The following is a 23,431-nucleotide window of genomic DNA, read 5'->3' as shown; positions in this document are numbered from 1 at the left end:
GAAGTATGAGAATAACAGCCTTGCTCGGAGTTTTAACGAAGCTCACAATCTGCAGCATTGTACCCAGAACAGTTCATAACTCCCTGGTTCCACGCTAAGTGGAAGGCTTGAACAAGAGGCTGCGAAGGTTCTTTGGATGCAACTTCCAGTAGTTGAGTCATAGGGTTGAGAACTGTAGGGTTCTGCTAAATGGGTCAGTTGTGTACTTCACATCAGAGGCTGTGTGTGGGGTAAACACAAGTTTGTTTGTTTGTCGATTAGGCAAATAAACAAATCATTCAATCCAGATAATGATAGCTGTAGGAGAACAGTAAGTGTCAGTGTAAGATCCAAATAAATGCCACCCCGACGAGATAGCATTAAAACCTGGGTGATTAGCTATTGAAGCATTCACAACAAAATGCCAGAGTTAGAAGTGATCCTAGAATGCAGTGAAGCTGCCATAGTACTATGTACAGAAAGCTGCTTAAGACTTGAAATCAACAGAAGTGCGATTTCTGGGAAAAACTTAAGCATGAACAGAAAGGATAGGCCAGTGAGAAAATGAGGTGTTGTATTTGTTGCAGTAGAACAGAAACTTAAATCTGTCAACGTCAGAAACTGAAGCTGTATGCGAGAATGTTTGGGCAAAACTCAGTACCAGGGTTGGACATAAGATTATAATTGGCTCTTTCTAACAACAACTACACTCACTTCCAAATGTAACCAGAAACTTAAGAGGAAACCTTAGTTCATTAGTACAAAAGTTCCTCAGTTATACTGTAGTCATTGGACAGCTATCAATTGATCAATTGGGATAATTACAGTTTTGTTAGTGGTGGATGTGACAAGACATTCTGTGAAACTTTTAACCATACTGAAATTGAATTGGTACCAGTGGCCATGAAGGAGTTTTACTATCAATGAGTACCCAAGGCCGAATAAAGCAAGTACGAACATTTACATGTTCATTTTTATTCATTTATTTATTTTTTAGGGCATAACAACAACCTGAAGTCATAAACACCCCTATCATAACCTTACTACAACAAGTAAAAGAAGTTGAAAGTGACTATACGTCAATCCCAACGAACGGAAGGAAAGGGAGCTTAAAACATGGACTTCCCCTTGGAGAAAGGTCTACAAAATACACCACAGACACAGCGGAGATACTGAACCAAAGATTAAATGTCCTTCACCATATTGCTACGATACATAAAAAGTAAAATGTGGTCGACAGCCCTCATGTTATTGCTAAAATGGCCAATAGCTCAGGCGACAAACATACGCTGGAATGTAAGAGATTAGAAAAAGAGCACTGGGTCAGGAAATGGCGAACCATCAGAGGCTGATGACAGTGAGCATAAAGTGGTGGAAGATCACCATGTAACAAATGGCGATGGCTAAAATGACAGTCCCCAACATGCAACCTAGATAAAATGATTCCTCGCAACGAGAAGGCTGAGAGGAGGTTGGCCAAGCTGTTGGGAGAGGTTCAATTCCCCGGAGTTTGTTTCCGTGAAGAGACCATTGGTGATGCTGAAGTGACACCATCTGCCAACAGACAGCAACACGGAGAACATCCGAGGGAATGAAAGAGCTAGCAGGTCGTGGTAGGAGGATTGCGGCCTTGGTAGCAGCATCGACAGACTTGTTTCCCGTCAGACCCAGGTGACCAAGAACCCACATAAACATCACCATGGCTCTCTCAACAGTGAGCAAGTGGGAGCTTTCTTGGATTCTTTGCACTAAGGGATGGACTGTGTACAGCACACAGAGTCTCTGAAGGGAACTAAGAGAATTGGAGCATATAACACAATTGAAAAGTCTGTGTCGCCAGGTGTACTGGGTGGTCAGATAGAAGGTGAAGAGCTCTGTGGTAAAAATCAAGCAGTGTTCAGCAATCCAATACCAAAAATTGTCGGTGCCAATGACAAAGGCACACCCAACACCACAGTTGGTCTCAGAGCCATCAGTGTACACGAAGGTGCTATCACTAAGTTGTGTGCCAAGGTTGGGAAACTTACAGCAATAGATTGAATGTGGAGTAGTGTCCTTGGGAAGCAAATGAAGTCTTAGATTAACATGAGTCGTCGCACAAAGCCAAGGCGGTGAAGGGTTTACACCCCTCAAGAATGCAGCAGGTAGCACGAAGTTAAGCTCTCGAAGCAGTATCCAAAAGTGAACTGGTAACAGAGAGGAAGGACGTGCCCCATACTGGTGAACAAGTGAGTCATTGAAAAAGTGAGCATAGGACGGGTGGCTGGGCATGGCAGACAAATGGAATGTGTATCCACTGAGGAGGATATCCAGCCAGTATGACAGTGCTGATATGGTAGCTTCTGCTTAGAGACTCTCAACTGCACTAGTGAAAAGGAGCAAGTGACCAAACTTATTCCATGATGGTGGACTGTTTAAGATGACATAATACAGATGGATGGGCACAGGAATAAACAGAACACCCATAGCCTAGTTTTGAATGAACATGAGATCAGTACAAATGGAGGAGAGAGAACCGATCTGCTACCCAGGACGTACAGCTTTGGACACAAAGGACATTGAGGGACCAGGTACAATGTGCAGCCAGGTAAAGACACATGGGTGGATCAAGAAAGTTTCCTATCAAGCATGAGCCCCAGGAATTTCGCAGTTTCAGTGAACAGAAGAGCAACAAGCCCAAGATGTAAAGACAGTGGAAGAAACCCGTTGCTCTGCCAGAAATTCATACATATGAGTTTGTCAGTGGAAATGTGAGAGCCATTGTCGATGCTTCACCAGCAAACACAATGGAGACATCGCTGAAGATGCCGCTCAAGGAGACAAGTCCATACAGAACTGCAACAGAGTGTAAAGTAGTCGATGAAAAGGGAGCTAGAGATGTCTGGTGGGACAGTTGTTAATAGGGTTAATGGTTACAGCAAAGAGGGTGACGCTCAGGATGGAGCCTTGAGGCACCCCATTCTGCTGGAAAAAGGTGTCCGACAAGGCCGAACCCATACATTACTTGAAAATTCAGCCTTAAAAATTTGTGAATGAAATGGGGGCAGGTGCCCTTGGAAGCAACACGTGTATAGAGTACGGGGGATACCAGTCCTGCAGCAGGGGTCGTAGGCTTCCTACAAATCAAAAAACATGGACACAATCTGGTATTTCCACAGAAAACCATTCATGACATGGGTTGACTAAGTGGCAAATGGTCAACTGCAGAACAGCACACATGAAATCCACACTGTGCAGAGGTTTGTAGATTGTGAGACTCGAGCCATCATACCAGCCAGCCATGAATCATACGTTCCAGCACCTTGCAAACACAGCTGCTGAGAGAAATGGAGCATCAACTAGAAAGAAGCTGTTTGCCCTTACTGGGCTTCGGTATGGGTAGAACACTGGTGTCGTGCTAGCATCTGGGAAACATGCCATCTACCCAAATATGATTACACAAATGAAGGAGAAAGTGCTTGCCTACAAGATAAAGGCACTGCAACATCTGAATGTGAACATCATCCTGTTATGGGTTGAAAGATTGGGATGAGGTAAGAGTATGGTCAAGCTCCCTCATAGCACAGGCAGCATTGTAGCATTCATGATTCTGAGAGGAAAAGGGTAAGACCTGAGCCTCTTCCACTCATTTCCAAGAGAGGATAGCAGGGTGAACTCGAAATCTCCGAAAAATAATGGCCCAAGGCATTGGAGATGGCAATAGGGTCCATAATGTCATCACCTGCTACAGTGAGGCTGTAAACTGGGGGAATGAATCCTTGAACCCTACTTATAGAGAGCTGATAGAGCCTGCCCCACATGATGGAAGAGGGAGTGAAACTGTTGATAGAACCAGTAAAGGAAATCCAGCTAGTTTTTTGCTACCCTGAAGACTGTGATGACAATGTGCACACAACTGTTTATAATACAGGGTGTATACGTGGACGACGAAAAACAATTCCCGGATTTTTCCCGGATTTCTCGGTTAAAAATACACTTTCTCCCAGATGAAAATACATTTTTTCTGTGTTAGGTAACAGTATACCTTTCCGCGAAACTGTAAAACTTATCAATCTTTTAAATGGTTGTGGTTTTATACACCGGCGTAGAATTTCCCAACACTTTAAACAACGAAACTCAGGGGAAAAAACATGTTTTAGAAAGATGTCTGAAGTGCAGCAACATGTACACTGCATATTTTCGTATTATGAAAGTATAAATTCGAATTCCACCAAACATCGCATGTTACTTTCCGAAGGATTTAAATCGAGATTGCGATCCGCTTTTGTAAGCCAGTTGTAGCTCATGTCAAGCTATCTCGCCAGCCGATGACAGCGGATATTCAGATCATAGGACACGTGATGTAGTCAGCCAATAACAACATCACTGTAAAGTAGCGCGAACACACAAATAGGAAAAGGCAATGGTTTAAATTAATATACATATATACATAGTGCTGCTATAAGAAAAGAAAAGCTTTTACGTTTAATATTGGTCACTAAGATTAATAAGCTGCAAGAGAAGCTAAGCTTTAACACATAATGATCATTTTTGTACCTGTTACACTTTAAAGATACATCACAAAAATGTGCCAGTAAATTTTTTAACGACGACATATATATCTGACCTTCTGGGCTCAAAAATATTCTAAATGGTCGCCCTCAAAGATTTGATATTTGAATGAGAGTCAAACGCTCTGTGATTTAAGAAATTCATCGGACATTCGCGCGCACAGAGTTCATCTTGCGTAAAAGGAAATTTACTTTGAAGTAACGCTTCCAAACAACCATTCGCAATATTTTCCCGTGACCTGTTAGAAAAAGAATCGTTTCAGCAGTTGCCAGAGCGCGCCAAATAACAGGTGTCGCAGCGCTTGCGCAGCTATGACGACGCAGGAAGCCCGTATGTTCGTATGTGTAAAACATTAAAAGATCTTACATTATGCCATAAAAGAAACAAGACATTAGAGGACACTCCAAGAGCACGGGAATTTTGTGAACTATACTAAAATGCATCATTCGGCTTAAAGTGCACATTCGTATGTCCAGATTCAGATGTAAATTTTCTTGGAGTACTACATTATCTCATGTTTGGTTCTTTAGTGAGGCATAATGCCATACGTGCTAGAAGATGAAAACATGAACTTGAAATGCAGCGAACAGTTGAAACTAGCCAATAGTGTGAAATTAAACACTTAGTTTCAAATAAATTGACTGCCTCAGCAGAAAAGATTAGTAAAAGTCAAATTTCTTTAACAAACCGACAAAAATAACTTCATTGTTCTGCAAGGCGATTAACGCTTGACTGTCAGAAGGGTGGAAACAAATTAAAATCTGTAACTAATGACATATTTTAGCCTTCCGTAATTATGTGAATGTATTTTAATTCATTTGATAGGTCCCGGGCACAGAAATCAGTTTTGTTTTCATTTGAAGTGAGAGCAATAAATGAAGAGGAAACAGCCAAATCACTTAACGTAAACACGGGTCACGTGGAGACTACCACCTCCCACTACAACTAAGACTGCTCTGTAAATCACGTCCGGATCTAGGATATTTCCGAACCGGGGCGATATTAGATAGTGGCGCTCCCCCCTCCTTTGAGCATTTGAAGTAAGAAGCCAAAAATTTAAAAATCGACTTTTCAAAAATATCTTCATTTTGTAGCACACATCTTTCTGAAGAGTCTAAGACATAAAACATACATACTCGAGGGAACATAAGACATGTTATTTGGTCTTAAGTGTGGCAAAGTGCAGTGCCACGCCTCTCCACACAGCATACTTCCATCGCACGTCTCCTGTATTTCATTCTGTGGAATTCAAACATGTAATATTTTGTAATGGAATGGGTGCCAACAAACTATATTCACACCAGTGGAAATTAAAATGTCCTGTGGTGCCTCTCCTGCTCCCAGTCGGCCGGTTTGACATCCTGCTCCTCTTTATTGACATCTTTTAAAAAATCTCGGAATTAATATTGCTTGGGATTATTTGTAACAGGCAGAACAAGAACTCTTCAGAAAATTTGCAGTCTTTATTGCCTATTATGTAATAACTTGCTGATTTGTGTGACATAAAATTAAATAAAGGATACGTAAAATGAGTAAAATGAGTTACGACAAGAGACAAGCAAGACAGTACACGTTTCTTCAATCTTTAAGTCCTAGCTTCTTTTCTCTCTAATCTTGCCACAGCTTTATATGGCGTACTTTCCTTTCTGGGAAAGAATCTACTACCTCAACAAAGTTCATCAACGTTTTGCTACATGAAAAAAATGAAATGTCGTTGTCTAATACTAGAAAAGCTGTTAATACACATTGTACCCAAGACTGGTGTGGTTTCTCGATCTGATTACGTGTATTTTGTCACTGCTATATACCTAAAACGAAATAGGCCTGCCAAATATTGCAGCAGTTGTTACACACACCAAATAAACGAGTGTTTCGGCACAAATGGTCATTTTTATAACATGACGGAATATATTTCACGAAGTACCAATATCAAATGCCTATTAGGCCTACTACAAGCAAAAAGTTTGAGTTAGGAAATAGTTTCACATTTCATTCATTCATACTCTCTAGCTTCTGAAGCATGAGATCGAAAAGTAGTAGTACTAAATTTTTAAATAAATTTCGAATCGTCATATTCTCCTGTAATTTGTGAGAGTCCCCGTTTCTTCTCCTTCCTCATTCTAACAAACAATCTTATCACTAATTCTGTAACTATTCCTATCAGTGTCAAAACTTATTCTCTGGTTAATTTTGTCACTGGTTTAGTTACCCGGTTGGGTGTTATTACGTGTTTGTACAACGCGTTTTCCACGCTACGCCCAGAATAGAACTTTAGCGGCTGCTAGCCGGGGACTGTATAACTGGCCCTTAGCAGTGTAGCGGTCTGGCCAAAAATTTTCTTCAAAATTTCATTTTCTTGGACACATGGAGGAGACAATACGCAATCTTTGTTGCCTGTTATTCCTGTTAGTCGTTTTTTTCCACTCTGGTAGTCTGAATCTATGGAATTCGCTAGTTGTTATAACAACACTGATCATTTGCAAACTCAGTCAACCACATAAACAGTGGATGGCATTCATCCGTTCGGCTTTATTCCGCTCAGCTCGCATAGACCCATTCCCATTTGTCTGCAGGAAAGTTTATTTCTAGATGGGACGGGGATTCCCCTGGCAGAAACATCACGTACACTATGCACGCATTCAAAAATCAACTTACGATTCTTTCAGAAATCAACTTAGAATTTGTACAAAAATGTTCAAAAACCAACAGGGATGCATTCAAAATCATATGAGAAATCTATAGACCAACGTGCGGTGGGTGCTAGGGGCTTTGTGAAACAAGGTCTTTTTCCAGGGTGTATACGAGGACGAGAAAAAAAAAATTCCCGGATTTTTCCCGGTTAAAAATACACTTTCTCCCAGATGAAAACACTATTTTCTGTGTTATTAAGTAACAGTATATTTTCCCTCGGAATTGTAAAATTTATCAATCCTTAGAATGGTTATGTTTTTATACACGGGCGTAGAATTTCCCGGGACTTTAGAAGTCGAAACTCAGGGAAGGAAACCTCTTTTTGGAAAGATTTTTGATGTGCAGCAACATGTATGCTGCTTATTTTTATATTACGAAAGTATAATTTCGAATTCCACCAAACACCGCATGTTACTTTCCGAACCATTGTAATCGAGATTGCGATGTGCTTTTATAAGCCTGTCATAGCTCATGTCACGTGACCCCGCCACCCGATGACAGCGGATATTCAGACCACAGGACACGTGATGTCGTCAGCTAATAGTAACATCACTGTTAAGTAGCATGGATACACAAATTGGAAAGGTAATGTTTTTAATTAATATAAGTTGTGCTGCTACAAGAAAAGCAAAGCTTTCACATATAATATTGGTCTCTAAGGTTAATAAGCTGCAAGAGAAGATAAGCTTTCACATGTAATGTTGATCTTTTTTGCGCGTGTTACACTTTAAGATATATCACACAAATGTGCCAGTAAAATTTTTAGCCGAGTCCAGTAACTTGTCCTCAAAGTTTCCCACAAATAAATTAGCTACCGAAGAAGAGCGAGAGAGAGAGAGAGAGAGAGAGAGAGAGAGAGAGAGAGAGAGCGAGAGAGAGAGCTTCCCGTAGCACTACATCAATTTGCTCATGATAACAACATGAATGTCTGGGCAAAAAATATTTCTAAATGGCTCGTCCTCAAACACTCTGTGAAAAAAAATGGCTTGTCCTCAAACACTCTGTGATTTAAGAAGTTCATCGTACATTGTCGCACATAGTTCAACTTGCGTAAAAGGAAATTTACTTTGAAAGTAACGCTTTTCAAACCACCATTCGCAATATTTTCCCGTGACCTGTTAGAAATAGGTTCATTTCAGTAGTCATCAGAGTGCCAGATGACAGGTACCGCCGCACTTTGGCAGCTACTGTGACGCAGGAAGCCCGTATGTTCGCATGTGTAAAACATTAAAAGATCTTACATTATGTCATAAAAGAAAAAAGACACGAGAGGATACTCCGAGAGCATCGGAATTTCGTGAATCATACTAAAATGGCACATTTAAAGCGCATACTTAAAGAGCATATTCGTAGGTCCAGATTCCCAATGAAGTAGGCCTCGACCTGAATTCAGCTTTTCACTGTGGGTTCCGGGATGTGAATTCCCTTGGAGTACCAGTACTGTATTAACTCATTTTTGATTCTATATTATGGCATAATGCCATACGTGCTAGAAGATGAAAACGTGCACTTGAAATGCAGCAAGCTGTTGAAACTAGCCAAGAGTGTGGAACTAAACACTTTGTTTCAAATACATTGACTGCCTCAACGTAAAAGATTAATAAAAAAACCAAATTTCTTTATCAAACCGACAAAAATAACTTTATTGTTCTACAAGGCGATTATAGCATGACTGTCAGAAAAGTGGAAATAAAATAAAATCTGAAACTAGTAACGTATATTAGTCTTCCGTGATTATGTGAATGTCTTTTAATTCACTTGATAGCTTCCGGCCACAGAAATCCATTCTGTTTTCATTTCACGTGAGAGCAGTAAACGAAGAGGAAACAGCAAACTTACTAAAGTGTAAACACGGGTCACATGGAGACTACACACTTCCCCACTACAACTCAGACTGCTTTGCGCATCAGCTCCAGATCTACGATAATTCCGAACCGGGGCAATACTGTGATAATAGTGCCCCGCCCCCTCCCTCGAGCGTTTGAGATACCAAGTCAAAAATTTTAAAAAACTGTATTTTCAAAAATATGTTCATTTTGTATGCACATCTTTCTGAAGAGCCTAATACATAAAACATATATGTTTGAAGAAATGTAAGAAATGTTATTTGGTCTTAAATGTGCCAGAGTGCAGTGCCACCCGTCTTCACACAGCATTCTTCTATCGCACGTCACTGTATTTCGCTCGGTGGAATTGTAAAGTGAATATTTTGTACTGGATGCCATCAAACTATATTCAGGACAGTGGAAATTAAAGTGTCCTGTGGTGCCTCTCCTGCTCCCAGTTGCTGGGTTTGACATCATGCCCCTCTTGTTAACTCGCAATTAATACTGGATGGGATTATTTGTAATCGGGAGAACAAGAAATCTTCAGAAAATTTGCACTCTTTATTGCCTGTTAGCTAATAATTTTCTGTTTTGGGTGACATAAAATTAAATATAGGATACATAAAACCAATAAAGACAAGAGACAAACAAGGCAGTACACATTTCTTCGATCTTTAGCTCCTAGCATTATTTTTTCTCTAATCTTGCTACAGCTTTACATGGAGCGCTTTCCTTTCTGCGAAAGAATGTATTACCCCATCAAAGTTCGTCAAACATTTTGCTACATGAAAAATCGAGATATTGTTGTCTAATACTGCGTAAGTTATTAATACAAATAGTACCAAAGACTGGTGTGGTTTCTCGATCTGATTACGTCTATTTTGTCACTGTCTGCTAGGTAAAACAAAATAGGCCTTTCTAACACTGCAGAAGTTGTAACACACACCAAATAAACGATACTGTTTTGGTACAAAATACGACAGAATATAATTCACGAAGACCAACATAAAATGCCTAATAGGCCTACTATAAGCAAAAAGCTTTATGTTAGAAAATAGTTTCACATTTCATGCATACGCTCCTGTTTCTTGAGCATGAGATCTAAAAGAAGTAGCACGAGATTTTTATATAAATTTGGAATCGTCATATTCTTCCCTAATTTGTGTGATGTCCCCGTTTCTTCTCCTTCCTCGTTCTAACAATCAATCTCGTCATGACTAATTCTGGAACTATTCCAGCCTTTGTCAAAACTTATTTGCTGGTTCACTTCACTAACCCTGCCAGAATCACTGGTTTAGTTATCTCTGATTATTCTCCGGTTAGGTGTTGTTATGTTCGTACAAATCATTTTCCGCGGTACTTCCAGAATAGAACTTAAGCGGCTGCTAGACGGGGACTGTACAACTGGCCTTTACTAGTGTAGCGATCTGGCCAAAAAATTTCTGACATTTTCCTGAATACACTGAGAAGATAACACGTAACCTTTCTTACCTGTTATTCCTGTTAGTCGTTTATTTCCACTCTGGAAGTCTGAATCTATGGATTTCCCTACTAAGTATAACAACGCTGATCATTTGCAATCCCAATCAAGAACATAAAAGACAGTGATTGGCGTTCACTCGTTCAGCTTTACTCCGCTCAGCTCATATAGCTCAGTCTCCTTTTGCCTGCAGGAAAGTTTATTTCTAGATGCAACGAGCATTCCCCTGACAGAGACATCATGTACACTATGCACGTATTCAAAAATCAACTTATGATTCAGTCTGAAATCAACTTACAGAGTGTGTTCAATACCTAACAGGGATGTGTTTCAAAATAATATGAGTAATCGATAGACCAACGTGCGCTGAATGCTAGGTGCTTTGTGACACAAGGTTTTTCCTCCTCAAGTATATGAATTTGGGACCCCTCTCCCTCCCTCATAGATCTGGGCCTGCTGCGTATGCGTGAATCTGGCAGCTTGGACTCTACAGTAAAATTTTTCCCAGTTGCATCTAGCAGTTTGCTGCGACTGTTTACACAGCCAACAGCCACATTTCTGTAGCCAGAAGCGGGAGAAGGTACTACTCATACACCACTCAACTGCGCATGCGCATGAGCCCGTTCGTAACTGCTAAAATGAATCTAATGTACACAATTGTGACGTCATGCTCATCGGAGGCAATCTGTTGTCATGAAGCATTTCATAGTCTTCCTAAACCCTTTGACACAATTTGCCGTTGGTAAAAGCTTGTATGAGCACTGTGTTTTTTTATATACGGCACATTTCCTTTGCAATTAATGTTTTATTTTCGTTTTTTTTCTCGTTCACATTTTATTGTTGCAGTATTATTCTGCAATAGCGCGATACAGTAATATCCTTTGTTAGAGTATCGATTCTTACCAGCCAAATTACAAAAATTTAACTGAAAACTAACAACGAAAAATTCCCGGAATTGTAAAAAATTCCTGGGTTTTTCCCAGGTCGTATACACCCTGTTTTCCTCAATAATATGAATTTGGCACCCCCTCCCCCCCCCCCCCCCCCCCCGAAACTATCGCCAGGGGCAGATAACCCAGTTTGCCCCCGCCCCCTAGTTTCGGGCCTGTTGCGCATACGTGAATCTGGCAGCTTAGGCGCACCAGAAGCAGGAGGAGGTACTACTCATACGAGACACAACTGCACATGCGGATAAGCTCGCTCGTAACCGCTAAAACAAATCTAATGTGAAGTTGTGACGTCACACCCATCGGAGGCAAGTTGTTGTTATGAAACATTGCATAGCCTTCCTAAAGCCTTTGACACATTTTGCTGTTGGCAGACGCTTTTAAGAGCACTGTGTTTTGTTGTTGTATATAGTGAATTTCCATTGCAACTTAAATTTTATTTTAGTTTCTTTTTTTCTCGTTCTTTTTTATTGCAGCAGTATTATTCTGCAGTAGCGAGATACAGTAATATTCTTTGTTAGAGTATTGGTTCTTACCAGTCAGTTACAAAAATTTTACTGAAAACTAAAGCAAGAAAAAATTCCCGGAATTCTAAGAAATTCCCAGGTTTTTCCCGGTTTTCTTCCAGATGAAAAAATTCTCGAGTTTTTCCTGGATCTCCCGGTTGTACCGGGTTGTATACACCCTGTAATAAATACCCCTCGTCATCATAGGATAATGGTTAAAAATGTGGAGAGCATGTCTTGGCACACGAACTGCATTGCAACATGCCTCAGTCCACCAGTGGACTGGGACACAGCACAGTAAAAAAGAGGTGCAAGGTATGGAACATTCTGCGGTGTTGAGAGTAACACTCTTAAGGTTCTCAACGTGATCATCACAACGGGGGCCATGGTGCAGTAAAGCCTCCAGTCAGCCTTAGATAGCTGCCAATCAGTTGGGTTTACATGTAGGTGGGGTAGGAGTCAGCAAGTGCATAGTACACGGGAAATGGTCATTTGAACACACATCACAGAGAACAGACCACTCAAGACCAGAGGTAAATGAGAGGTCCAAAGGGGGATAGGTGGGCGTGCAGTCGGAAAGGAACATGGGTGCTCCAGTGTTAACGCAGATGAGGTTAAGTTGACTGAGAAGGTTAGCCAAGAGGGAAACTCGCGGACAGGTTGTTGAAGAGCCCGAAAGGGGATGATGGGCGTTAAAAGTCACCAAGCAGCAAAAAGGGGTGAGGGAGCTAACCAATAAGCAGGATTAAGTCTGACCCAGTAACAATGAATGACAAAGGGATTTACACGTTATAAAGAGAAGGGATGTAATGAAGATGGAAAATGCAGACTGCAACAGCTTGCAGCTGGACGTTCAATGAGATGGTTTGGCTATGGACATCATCCTGAATGAGAAGCATGATTTCCTCATGAGATAAAATGCCATCCTTGGCAGGAAGGTCAAAGCACACCAGACAGAAATGCGAGAGCTCAAAGTAGTCGGAGGATGGAATCTAATTTCTTGAAGGCAGAAAACAACCGGACACTGTGATTTCAAGAGCAGCCGTAATTGCTCTTTGTTGGACATAATGCCATGAATGTTCCACTGGTTAAGAGTGATAGTGGGAATGGAGAGGAGGGAACAAACAAAGGGCATTCACCTAGGTGGCTGCCGAGTGTAAGCCTTCGATGACTCGCTGCTGCTGGGCACAGAGGCTGGAGGATCTTGTTCAGTGAAATCTATGGAGGAATCGCCATTCTCCCTGGGTCAGACTGGGGACTACAGGGCAGGAAAACAGTAGATGGTGTACACCGGCGAAATGGAGATCGGCCAGGTGTGGGTCTCATGCAGCAAGACCATTGAAGAGGATGTCTGAGTCAGGGAAGGAGGAGACAGTTTGTGTTTGTTTGACTTCTTAGAAACTTTACAAGACAATGACTCAGACGTTTGTTGGCTGGAGGGACGTAAAAAGTCTTGCATAAGTGTTCCTTTTGTCCTTTCCAACCTGCCGGTTGTGTAGCAGGTGATTTTGCTGCTTGCAGGGGATGAAGATTTGGTGGCTTGATGTGCAGCTCTTGGAGAAGATGATGTGGGTGCTACCATGATAATGGGCGATTTCTCAACTGCAGTACTGATCTTGAGGTCACAAGTCTGTGGGGCCATGTCCTTTGGGTAGCGAGGCATTGGTACTGTAAGTGCCAGATGGTAAAATGCAGGGCTTTTAATTAGCCAACGACTGTGAGCGACAGGGTAGAGTACATTTTCCTTCACTTGGATCTCCTGGATGGCCCACTCATCAAAATACATGGGACACTCACAGGATCAGGTGGTATGGTCGCCATTATAACTGACCCAGCAGGGAGGAGGAGGAGGACCTGCCGGTTGTGTAGCAGGTGATTTTGCTGCTTGCAGGGGATGAAGATTTGGTGGCTTGATGTGCAGCTCTTGGAGAAGATGATGTGGGTGCTACCATGATAATGGGTGATTTCTCAACTGCAGTACTGATCTTGAGGTCACAAGTCTGTGGGGCCATGTCCTTTGGGTAGCGAGGCATTGGTACTGTAAGTGCCAGATGGTAAAATGCAGGGCTTTTAATTAGCCAACGACTGTGAGCGACAGGGTAGAGTACATTTTCCTTCACTTGGATCTCCTGGATGGCCCACTCATCAAAATACATGGGACACTCACAGGATCAGGTGGTATGGTCGCCATTATAACTGACCCAGCAGGGAGGAGGAGGAGGAGGAGGAGGAGGAGGAGGAATGCTATTGCCCTCATATGTATCTCCACCACAAGTGACACACCTGGCTGTAAAATATCGACCATGTGAAATTCAATTTGTGCTATTCTCACAAGACATCCTGAAAGCCATGGATTAAGGCACTCAGATGCAGTGATTCTTGACTTTCAAAACACATTTGACTTAGTACCACACTTATGCTTATTATCAAAAGTACTAGTTTAGACAAGAAGAGAATAGAAGCTTTCAAAATGTGGTGCTACAGAAGAATGCTGAAGATTAGATGGGTAGATCACATAACTAATGAGGAGGTATTGAATAGAATTGGGGAGAAGAGGAGTTTGTGGCACAACTTGACTAGAATAAGGGATCGTTTGGTAGGACATGTTCTGAGGCATCAAGGGATCACAAGTTTAGCACTGGAGGGCAGCGTGGAGGGTAAAAATCGTAGAGGGAGACCAAGAGATGAATACACTAAGCAGATTCAGAAGGATGTAGGCTGCAGCAGGTACTGGGAGGTGAAGAAGCTTGCACAGGATAGAGTAGCATGGACAGCTGCATCAAATCAGTCTCAGGACTGAAGACGACCACAACAACAACAAACAACTATCATTTGGGGAATTAAGCAAGCTTTGTAACTGGATTGATGATTTCTTGGTATGCAGAACATAGAATCTCGGATGGATAGTCATCAACAGATGTAGAATTAACATCAGGTGTGCCCCAAGATTGAGAGTTGGAACTTTTTGCTGTTCTTGTTGTGTATTAATGACCTTCCAGACAATATTAATAATAATGTTGGGCCTTTCACTGATTATGCAGGTATCTATAATTAAGTACTGTCTGGAAGAAGCTGCATAAATATTCAGCCAGATCTAGATAAGATTTCAAAGTGGTGTAAGTACTGGAAACCTAGCTTAAACGTTCAGAAATGTAAAATTGCACATGCCACAAAATGAAAAAAAAAAGAAATATCCTATGAATACAACATTAATGTGAATAGAGGATGTTGAACAAATACATGGAAGGACAGCACAATTGGGTACATGCTTGTTTAACACGTGGCAGAGTGTCACGAAGATGTTAAAAGAGCTTAACTGGCATACTGTTTAGGATAGGCACTATCTATTCCACGAAAGACTAAGTAGAAAGTTTCAAGAACAAACTTGAAGTGGTGAATCTAAGACTCTAGAACAATGCCCTATGCATCGCTCTCATAGGGGTCATGAAGACAAAGTTAGAAACATTACTGTTTGTACAGAGCCATTCAAGCAATAATTCTTCCGACGCTCCATACATAAATGGAATGGGAAAGGTCGTAATGACTGGTACAATGGGATGTACTCTCTACTGTCCACTTCATAGTGGTTTGCAGAGTAAGCTCACATGATGAGGGAGGGAACAGCTTGTGATCTTACAAAATGAACAAGTTCAGAATGGTTATACATGAATTTGAACATCACTTCTTTAAATGCAACAGCATTGTGTTAACCACTGTGGCACCTTACTGTCTTCTGCAAACAACAAATTTTTTTCAGGTAGACCAGTAAAGATATCCATTTACAGTGCTCAATTAACTGACGAACACAGTCGGACAAATATGTTACTTTCGTAGTTTTGTAAAAGCTTTCGACACAGTTGACAAGAGTATTCTAATACAACACATTAAAACTGTCTGGATAACCTCAACATCTCAAAGTAACACAAAGTCTGAACAATAATACAGTTGTGATGATAAACACTAGCTATTGATTTTTAGCCTCTATCTAGATTAACAGAGGAGTGAGACAGGATTGTAGTTTGCACTAAACTGCTTACCTGGCACAAAATGTACTGGCCAGGCATAGACCAGCAGGTTGAGCATCTTGTTCATTCCTGTTCTCAGTCTGAACAGCAGCAGGGGCACCCCGCCAGATGCTCTCTTCCTGGCCGACACCCTCCTGCTCGTGGGAGTGATTTCATGTCGAATTTGTAGGTTCCTTCTTGGTTACTATCTAGCTGATTATCATCAATGTGAGCTCAAACTTTCTGTATGTGGTCAACTGTCGGTGCATGAGTGCAGAAGTTACAGTTGCCGCACTCAATAGAATCTGCACTACTGAAGGTTATCCTCTGATGCTGATGTCTGACAATGGACCACACTTCCATTTCCAGGTTTTCAGTGAGTTATGCCACTGCAATGGCCTTCACCAGCTGCTGTCACCTTCTTTCCACCCCCAGTCAAATGGTGAGGCCTACAGGTTTATGTGCACATTCAAGACACACATGCATGAACACGTGGCCGAAGCTTCTCCAGTAGAGCCCCACACTTTTTTTTTAATTAATTTCATACAGGTAAACTCCGACAGGGGAAAAGAGTGCAGTGGAACTCCTCTATGGGTGTCAGGCCTGCATGCCGCGTCTCCACTTCATTCTGCCATTGCCTGTGGGGCCATCTCCTGAACTATCTCCCTGTTTCCAGCAGGGCACCCCATGTGGGTGCACAAGTTCGGCTGCCAGGATAGGTGGATTTCGGCAGTCATCCAGCAGCAACTGGGCTGCTGTGTATTCACTCTGAACATGGGGACTGGACAGTGATGCACCATCAAAAATCAGCTGCACCTGCAACGGGGGAACCTGCTGTCCCCTCCTCCGGACCCCTCCAACATCACTGCCAATCTTAGTTTCTCCAGTCACACCCTCTGCCTTCAGAGTCTTCAACCTGTGTGACACCCATGACTCCCACACCTCCAACTTCCCCTCTTCATAAGCCACCCACAAAGGCCCAAATATCAGCAGAGAGCCAGGCTGCGGTACTGGCCTCGCTGGTGCTGTCACTGCAACCAATTTTCCCTTCTGGCCTTATGGTGCTGTCTGTGCCGACCGGGAGCTGGTGAAGCCAGAGGACTATTCGACATGACCAACGCTATCAGCCTGGTTCGGGCCACTGCCAGGATCACTGGCCAGACATGGGTTGCAGTACCAAGAAGTAGCTCTTCACTCACCCATGGACAAAGGTGTGTGGTAACCCACCAGACTATCAACTAGGCATTGGGAACCAGCTCACATCTCCAACAGCAGCTGCTAGGATGAGACATGGCGGCTGAGTGACAGTGTATGACAATTGTGCAGGTACATTCACACTCAGCGCCACCTGCCACACACATCTATGTAGACGATCATCGTCTTGTGCTCACCCTCATTCTGATTTGGCTCCCCATGCAATTCACTTTGCTATAGAAATGTTTGTAACTGTCTTGTCAAGTGGTACCCCAAAGATTGTGCTCGTTGTTAAACCTGGCACTCATAAAACGGTTCTAGAAGTGACCATGTGTTTTTATGTTGTGTGTTACAATAACACCTATTCTAAACTTATGCCTTTCATTGATAGTCTACATTTTGACAACACAGAGACAAACAAATAGTTTGCATTGGCCGAACTTCCCCGAATGGGGCCTCCCAGCGAACAATGCCATACGATCATTTCCATTAATTTTGTCTTACAAAGCCTCTCTCATTCCCATCATATAATCACAGCAAGCATTGACAACACTGTTGCATGAAACATGTATGTACACGACTGGCCTCTATCTAGACTTTGGAAGGTAGGAGACGAGGTACTGGCAGCTCAGCTCAGTTGGTAGAGCACTTGCCCGCAAAAAGCAAAGGTCCCGAGTTCGAGTCTCGGTCCAGCACACAGTATTAATCTGCCAGGAAGTTTCATATCAGCGCACACTCCGCTGCAGAGTGAAAATCTCATTATGGAATTTTGTCTTCCTTTCCTTCTTTCTTACCATCAAAGCTAGCCATCTGTGGTATCACTATTATTAATAATAATCACCACCATAATAATAATAATAATAATAATAATAATAATAATAATAATGCATCACAAACACCACTGGTATCATTATCAGGGATAACAGTTTCACGTAACCAATGAGAGATATGGGGGGGGGGGGGGGGGGGAAGACGGTGTATTTCTAAATATGAGCAGCAATGAAATTTATAATCTTGGTTGTCACAAATACTCGGCTGTTTCTTCCAAATAAGTCAGGATTTCTGAGGTGGTGGTTAGGGTGGGACCTCGTAGCACAGTTGAAATTCCTGCGAGTGTAATGAGTTGCACTGATCTTTATAATTTCGATTGTCACAATTCACTATTTCTTCTGAATATGTTGTGATTTCAGTGGTTGTGGTTGGATTTGAGAACACAACTGTTTTTTCTGAATACACTGAGAACTTCACATCTATACTGATATGGGAATGTGACAATCTTTAACAGCTTACACATCCTCTCTCATTCCCATCATATAATCACAGCAAGCATTGACAACACTGTTGCATGAAACACGTATGTACACGACTGGCCTCTATCTAGACTTTTACATCTCCTGCAGGAATGTCTACTATTGTTGAGAATTTGTCCAATTTCGAAGTCTATTCAATTTTACTCTACAAATGAAAAGGTGGTTAACTCAGAAAAAGATTTAGTTGCAATTTCTTTTTCATTGCTATGAAAATAGCCAAGTTTTACTTTTGCTAATGTGTAATACATTTTGGTAAAATCAATGTTACATTTCACTCAACGGAGCAATTACTTTTTTTGAAAACTTTCTCCGATCAATACAGGAAAAAGCTAACAATTTATTGTTAAAAAGAGAACAGTGTCTCCACAGTGTAAGGATGTTTGAATAGATTCTAATTTCCTTGATGTGAAGTCATGGAGTCCTCTCAACATCTTTGGCAGGTGCAACAGTTGCCAGTCTATGTTACGTGGCGGACAAACACCACTCTGCTGTGGTGTTCGCTGGTCTCACATGCAGTTAAATAAACAAAAGAAACCAAATCCTTGCGAAAAAATTAAATATATGAAACAAAAGTCCATTAAAACAAATCATTGCCAAATTAGACATTGCCAGTGTTACACCAGTGGCAGCAGTACGAACTTTGGAGTCAGCAATTTTTTGACAATAAACAATCTTTCTGAATTCTTCAAAATAAATCTTCACGTAACCTCAATTACCAATGCTTTACCTGTAAATGTAAGACAACCCCTACATTAATTTATTTCTCTATGTAATCACTTGGTAGCATAATTTGGGGGAAAAATCTCTTCTTATAATCAGGTATATACAGCATTTTAAAGAACTATTGACAGAAAATAGGGAAGAATTTCTGGATGCAATGAATAGTGAAATAGACACACCAGAAAATAATGAATGCTGTTTTTGGACACAGAAATAGCAAAATATTCAATCAAATCTTTAAAGAATGATAAGAACTACAGCAACTGGTGGAATCCTAACAGAGCTGTTGAAATATGGTATAGATAAATTAAGTGAACTTCTGAGAGTTCTTTTTAAATGGTGAGGTCATCCTGGAAGATTAGAAAGTAGGGCTTATATAAATAATTCATAAGGAGGAGGGAAAAATTATGAGTATAAGGATTATACAGGCATAACTGTGACTAATATATTTAGCAGATTCGCTCAAGACTTACTAAAAGTTTTTAAAGACAGAATATAAGGAATAAGAGGCCGAAGAACAACCTGGCTTCAGTGCAGGATGATCAATCATTTATTTTGTTTGTAACAAATACTTGAAAAAATCCAAAATAGCCCCTACATTTGTAGACACAGACAAAGCCTATGATAATATCTTTCTGCAGTTTTTGGAAGTCATCAGATATTAATTATGAAAGGAATTAAGAACCTATACGAAAACTCTAAAGCAAGAGCAAAAATACAAAACTTTTTCTCACCTGGATTTAAGATGACATCGGGGATGTAGCACAGAGCATAACTTAATCATAGCTAACACTTGGTTTAAAAATCATGAAAGAAATCTTACATGTGGAAGAGGCCTGGAGACACTGGAAGGTTTCAGATAGATTATATAGTGGTAAGACAGAGATTTAGGAACCAGCTTTGAAATTGTAGGACATTTTCAGGGGCAGATGTGGACTCTGACCACAATCTATTGGTTATGAACTGTAGATTAAAACTGAAGAAACTGCAAAAAGGTGAGAATTTAAGGAGATGGGGCGTGGATAAATTGACAGAACCAGAGGTTGTAGAGAGTTTCAGGGAGAACATTACAGAATGATTGACAAGAATGAGGGAAAGAAATACAGTAGAAGAAGAATGGGTAGCTTTGAGAGATGAAATTGTAAAGGCAGCACAGGATCAAGTAGGTAAAATGATGAGGGCTAGTGAAAACCCTTGGGTAACAGAAGAGATATCAAACTTAATTAATGAAAGGAGAACATACAAAAATGCAGTAAATGAAGTAGGAAGAAAGGAATACAAACGTCTCAAAAATGAGATCGACTGGAAATGCAAAATGGCTAAACAGGGATGGCTAGAGGACAAATGTAAGGATGTAGGAGCATATATCACTACCGGTAAGATAGATACTGCCTACAGGAAAATTAAAGAGACCTCTGGAAAAAGAGAACCACCTGTACGAATATCAAGAGCTCAGATAGAGAACCAGTTCTAAGTGAAGAAGGGAAAGCAGAAAGGTGGAAGGAGTATATAAAGAGTCTATACAAGGGTGATGTACTTGAGGGTGATGATATGGAAATGAAAGAGGATGTAGATGAAGATGAGAAGGGAGATATGATACTGCATGAAGAATTTGACAGAGCACTGTCGAAACAAGGCCCAGGAGTAGACAACATTCCTTTAGAGCTACTGATAGCCTTGGGAGAGCCAGTCCTGACAAAACTCTACCATCTGGTGAGCAAGATGTGCGAGAGAGGCGAAATACCCTCAGACTTCAGGATGACTATAATAATTCCAGTCCCAAAAAAAGCAGGTGTTGACAGGTGTGAAAATTACCAAACTAACAGTTTAATAAGTCACAGCTGCAAAATAATAACACGGATTCTTTACAGACGAATGGAAAAACTGGCAGAAGCAGACCTCGGGTGGGATCAGTTTGGATTCTGTAGAAATGTTGGAACAAGTGAGGCAATACTGGCCCTATGACTTATCTTAGAAGATAGATTAAGGAAAGGCAAACCTACATTTCTAGCATTTGTAGACTTAGAGAAGACTTTTGACAATGTTGATTGGAATACTCTCTTTCAAATTCTGAAGGTGGCAGGGATCAAATACAGGGAGCAAAAGGCTATTTACAATTTGTACAGAAGCCAGATGGCAGTTACAAGAGTCGAGGGGCATGAAAGAGAAGCAGTGGTTGGGAAGGGAATGAGACAGGGTTGTAGCCTATCCTCGATGTTATTCAATCTGCATGTTGAGCAAGCAGTAAAGGAAACAAAAGAAAAGTTCACATTAGGTATTAAAATCCATGGAGAAGAAATAAAAACTTTGAGGTTCGTCTATGGCATTGTAATTCTGCCAGAGACAGCAAAGGACTTGGAAGAGCCATTGAACAGAATGGACAGTGTCTTGAAAGGAGGATATAAGATAAACATCAACAAAAGCAAAACGAGGCTAATGGAATGTAGTCGTATTGAGTCGGATGATGCTGAGGGAAATGGATCAGGAAATGAGACACTTAAAGTAGTAGATGAGTTTTGATATTTGGGGAACAAAATAACTGATGATGGTTGAAGTAGAGAGGATATAAAATGTAGATTGGCAATGGCAAGGAAAGTGTTTCTGAAGAAGAGAAATTTGTTAACATCGAGTATAGATTTAAGTGTCAGGAAGTCATTACTGAAAGTATTTGTATGGAGTGTAGCCCTGTATGGAAGTGAAACATGGATGATAACTGGTTTGGACAAGAAGAGAATAGCAGCTTTTGAAATGTGGTGCAACAGAGGAATTCTGGGTAGATCACATACCTAATGAGATGGTACTGAATAGAATTGGGGAGAAGAGGAACTTGTGGCACAAATTGACTAGAAGAAGCTTAACCTAACCTAACCTAACCTAACCTAACCTAACCTAACCTGTTGGCAGGACATGTTCTGAGGCATCAAGAGATCACCAATTTAGTATTGGAAGGCAATGTGGAGGGTAAAAAACTTAGAGGGAGACCAATAGATGAATACACTAAGTAGATTGAGAAGGATGTAGGTTGCAATAGTTACTTAGAGATGATGTAGCTTGCGCAGGATAGAGTAGCATGAAGGGCTGCATCAAACCAACACACATGAAACCACTCTCATATAAACATGATATGAGCTCACTATCAGGACAATTTCATGGATGTACAAAGTTGCTCAACTGCTTTTGGAGTAAACACTATTGAAAGTTTAACAGTAAATTGCTCTGTGATGCAGAATGAACCCGTAATGAAACACAATGTTTACCATGTGCAGTGTTAAAATGGTGTGTGTATTTGTATAGCTAAACACTTGCACTTTCACTGTATTTCTATTGCCCTTGCCAGTGTGAAAAATTAAGGCTATAGCAATACACAATACATGAGTTGTTATCTTTTACTCTTGGATCCCGCTGTCCTCTATAAAGGAAGATCATCTCCTACTCCACATAACTTGATTGCTTGAATAATTAATATACACCCTTAAGACTGATGACACAGTTTCAGTGAAGTTGAAAGAATTTCCTCCTTTGATCCCATGGTGCTATGTTTATGCTGCAATAGGCCAAGGACCTGTCTATTGAGATACATAATTGAACTTGCTGGAAGTTTAATACTGTGTGCCAGAGTGAGACTCACACTTGGAACCTTTGCCTTTTGAGGGCAAGTGCTTTACTAACTGAGCTACCCAAGCATGACTCATGACTCTTCCTCACACCTTTACTTCTGCCAGTATCCCATCTCCTGTGAGGACACATTGTGAGTCATGTCCGGGTAGCTCAGTTGGTAGAGCACTTGCCCACGAAAGGCTAGGGTCTCGAGTTTGAGACTCAGTTCAGTCTGGCGCACAGTTTCAATCTGTCAGGATGTTTCACATCAGTGCATATTCCACCCAGAGTGAAAATTTCGTTCTGGAGGTACTTAATGTCTGCCTTAATCGACTGAGGCAACATAAGTGAATAAAAGATAAGTATAAATATTTTTTGTCTTCCTCCCAAATGATTCTTCATAATATTTTCAGTGTCAGATTTAGTAACTCCACCACAAACGCAAATGGAAGATATGGTCACGTCGATATGTACAACACTGTCCATGTATGGCAAGGTCACCTACACAGAAGATATCACATGCTGGTTATGTGAGCTTGTGTGGTGGGCAAAGATAAGGATGCCCCAGAATAGACCCGCTTCAGCTGTACAAGTGAATTATAACTACTGATGCAGTTTACTTGGAT

At 41.1% G+C, this 23,431-nt stretch overlaps 1 protein-coding gene across 1 annotated transcript in view; it reads right to left on the bottom strand.

Moving 5' to 3' along the window:
- Positions 1–23,431, bottom strand: part of LOC124555600 (solute carrier family 35 member E1 homolog) — a 78,296-nt gene that overhangs the window by 5,655 nt on the left and 49,210 nt on the right. The gene's annotated exons all lie outside the window — the stretch shown is intronic.

This window comes from Schistocerca americana, chromosome X (assembly GCF_021461395.2).
Source record: "Schistocerca americana isolate TAMUIC-IGC-003095 chromosome X, iqSchAmer2.1, whole genome shotgun sequence".
NCBI lineage: Eukaryota > Metazoa > Arthropoda > Insecta > Orthoptera > Acrididae > Schistocerca > Schistocerca americana.
Note: the sequence above shows the minus strand (reverse complement) of the source record. Positions and strands in the feature narration are given on the sequence as shown.